At 38.7% G+C, this 3,948-nt stretch overlaps 1 pseudogene; it reads right to left on the bottom strand.

Annotated features, from left to right (window-relative positions):
* Positions 1–2,410: 2,410 nt before the first annotated feature.
* Positions 2,411–3,436, bottom strand: LOC134451970 (trace amine-associated receptor 13c-like; annotated as a pseudogene).
* Between the last annotated feature and the right edge of the window lie 512 nt (positions 3,437–3,948).

Genomic DNA, 3,948 nt, shown 5'->3' with positions numbered 1-3,948 from the left:
AGATTCCATTCATCCATGTAGTGAGAGTCAAAGATGGGTAATGATCCCATTTGTACGAGACTTCAGACACATCACAAACAGAATCCTTTTTTGCATGGATAAATTCTAATAGTTTTGCTAAAGCTTATTCATTTATTTTATTTTTCTTTACTTTACAAACAGAATGCTATGTTGCTAAGTTTCCTTAGATACTTAATACACACAGCACAAGGGTCAATGTAGACCAAACTTAACCTATTAAAACACAACGTTTCAAATGTGCTGTTACCAGAATTGCAATGACCGAGTCATAGTGCATTACTAAAGACCCTCTGTTATATCATAGTAGAGTAATACCATGGTAATAACCCTTCGATGACTATTAGAGCATGCCACTGGTGCTGGTGGAACAGCGTGCATCATGTGGCTATGCCGAAATACTTTTCATAGTGCATGTTCTAGATGGCAATGACCTTGTGGCAATGACCATGTGGGGCGCCAAGGTCACTTCTACTTGCAAAAAGACACATACTAATAATAGGAGTGAATGGAGTGAGTCATGCTAAATCCTGACTGTTTGTCATGTGCTCTGGATTTTCACATATGCTAATGATTTATCTTTCTACTAGACAATCTTTGCTGTCATGTCGACATATGAGTTACTGTTTCAATAGACATGGGCAAAGTGAGTGTTCATCATTATTTTGGCACAACCTTTTTGTCGCCTGTGATGTTTGCTTTATTGTCCACTTTCATGTAGAATAAATTGCTAATAATTCTACGAGGGAATATGAGGTGCATTTTAAATGGTTTTCCCCCAGTTCTTCTAGAATTTCACTTGAAAACTCTACAGCTCCCATATAACTCTTTGTTAAAAATCCTGCAAAGTCCTTGTGACATCATAATAAGAATACACAATTCTGGCAATATTCTCATCACATATGAATGATGGTACTCCTCGAAGGGTTATAGGGCTCCCTTATGCTCTCTCTCCCTTACATCATGGCATTTGACCCAAAAGCTTGAAGTGTTGAAACAAGTTAGAAGGGGGACAGAACCACTTCTAATTATTTTTTTAAAATAAGCCCAGTCTTACAAATTAGAATTTCTTCTCTCTGTCGAACGTGCTACTCCCTTCCAACTCAAAGTTCTCTTGAAGAACCATGGGCATTTTCAGGTCTCCGGCGCACAGGTCAAACCCAGCCGCAACAGAAAAAAAACCTTCAACCAAAACAATACATTATTCTATTTGCAAGACAATACTTGATATTCAATTCATATATTCAATTAACTTGATATAACATATACATACTTGAAATATTCAATTAAAAGTTAGTCAGTCAGTTTCAAATTCTGTTTATCAATTATTTTTTTTGTCGCAACAGCCGCCCGTCCAATGGCAACATCACAAAGAGCACAAACAAAATGGACACGAGCCACTACTAATCTATTCTATTTTGCTTCATGGCTATTTCTGGTAACTCACAGTTGTCTTAAATTGCATAGTAAGGTTGTATTTGTTTTCTTTTCAAGTTCCATTGAATTAAATTTTGGCCAACAATAACCCTATTCTCTTACCAGTACTGTGCATAGCGTATCAGGCCTAAAAGCACAGATGAAAACAGCTGGTGCTGGTCTGCTATCAATGTCCTGCTCTGTGTAATGAGGAGACACATGTTAGTATAAACTGTGAAGAATACTAAGACACTACATTAATTTAGACATATGAATCCATAATGGGGCTTTATTTACATTAAATATTTATTATACAGGCTGCACATATAGTCAGCACATATAGTATGTTGAATGAGGATGTTACACAACTCATTGATAAGATACAAACAAAACAGATTACATGAACAAAAAAACATTTGCGGCAGGAAGCAGGAATTGAGGACTGAAAAAAAATCAAACATCACTCACAATATGATTTTGCCAAGACTGCTAACCAGCACTTCATCTTCACTGTATGTCACACAATAATCTTGAGCTTTGTTGTCGTACAAAGGCCCTAACTAAAAGCAAGTTCTGTGGGAAATAAGCCATACTGTAAGTCCATAATAGAGATCTAATCGGTCATCTGCTCTTCACACACATATATTTGGTATATTCGTATGACTTTGACCAATTACAAAGCATACATGGCAGGCAGATTGAGGATTTTCTCAGAGGGAATAAGAGACGGTTTAAGGCACAAAGGTCACACAGAATATCCAAATTTGACAAATTTGTAAGCCAAGGGTTCCCAATGGCTCACTTGAAATGTTCACAAATATTCTGGGCTCACCTCTGATCCCATAAACAACACAGCTCAAATAAATAGTCAACAGGTACACACACACAAATATTATTTAGGTTTTTAAAAAAAAAGGTTTTCAAGGCCCACTTGGAATACCTTCACGGCACACAGTTTGAGAAACACTGGTGTATGCTATGCGTTTTCAGTAAACAAGTTTTTGAGGGATGAGGACGCATCCAGTATTTTAAGGCTTAAGATATAGTGTGCGGACGTTTTGAACCACGGGTAGAAGAAAGCATAAATGACAGGATTTATGCAAGAATTAATGTACATGAACCAGCTAAATATGTTCAATAAGAGTGAGGACGTTGAGACACTACTCATTGTGAGGATGCAAATGTAATACGGAATTCAGCAAATTAAATACATTAACACAACAATCCCTAAAGTCTTTGCAGCTTTGTGTTCTGATTTCTTTGCTACCACAACTTTAGAATGCAGCTGACATACATTAGAATGCACAGTAGAAATCAGTTTCATCTGCTTTCTGGCCGTGTGGAAAATCCTGACATACAGGGAGACCATGGCTGTGCATGGGCTAACAAAAGTAATGACGAGATCAAGGATGGCGAACGTGTAGTCTACTACAACTGTGCATTCCCCATAACATGAAATGTGAACAGCCGGGTCGAAAAGGTGTTCATGCAAAAGGAGGACAGCATATAACATCGAGCAAAACCAGCTAAGGAATACACAGAAGATTGTTTTTCGCACCGTCACCTTGGACGTATAATTCAGTGGGTGATGGACTGCTATATACCTGTCGACCGAGATGAAAACCAAATTACCAAGTGAAGCAGAGACAACTGTATAAAGAATAAATGGAAACAGTGAACAAAACATTGCACCAAAATACCAGCAAGTTTCAATTATTCGGATGCCTTCAACTGGCATCACAATTAGTCCGACCACAAAGTCTGCCACAGCCAGGGAGAGAATTAGCAGGTTGGTGGGAGTGTGCAGCTGCTTGAAGTGAGAAATCGAGATGATCACCAGCAGGTTAAGAAACACAGTACACCCTGAAACTGCGGAAAAAAAGATGTACAAGATGATCTTAGCATATTGAGTTTGCACTTCCTTAATACAGGACAAGTTGTGCGATGGAAAACAATATTGAGAATTATGGTATTCTGCAGAATCTACTCCACTGATATCCATTAAGATGAAATACCAGCGCAAAACATTTGAACATGCAGTACATTCGACAGTATTTCACAGAGAATGACAGGATAACTACGTATTAAGCCATATCTGCCCTGTCTGTGCAGAGGATGATGGTCTGACTCCTGATCTTTTTATGCCAGATTCTGAGACCTCCCCTCTCTCCCGAAACACAGTGACAGCATCCATTCGAGACTTTGGTCTGGCTAACTAGCATTGGCAACCCATTTCTCCAAGGGACATACCTGCAAACTCAAGAGGGTTGAAAAAGGTGACAAACTAATCACGGCACCCCCCCCCCACAAAAAGAACAGGGAAAAGACAATATTTTATTTACTAGGTCTACACTATTAGAAATCAGTCTTCTGAATTCATCACCAGCCAATATATGTCTATAAGCCAAACATACACTCACCCAGAGGCAATTCTAGGTTGAGCTGGGACGCAAAGCGAAAATTCAACAGCTACTGTACCTATAGTCTTAGCTGTTCACCATCTAGTTTGGGGCC

Source organism: Engraulis encrasicolus, chromosome 7 (genome assembly GCF_034702125.1).
Source record: "Engraulis encrasicolus isolate BLACKSEA-1 chromosome 7, IST_EnEncr_1.0, whole genome shotgun sequence".
NCBI classification, from domain to species: Eukaryota; Metazoa; Chordata; class Actinopteri; order Clupeiformes; family Engraulidae; genus Engraulis; species Engraulis encrasicolus.
Note: the sequence above shows the minus strand (reverse complement) of the source record. Positions and strands in the feature narration are given on the sequence as shown.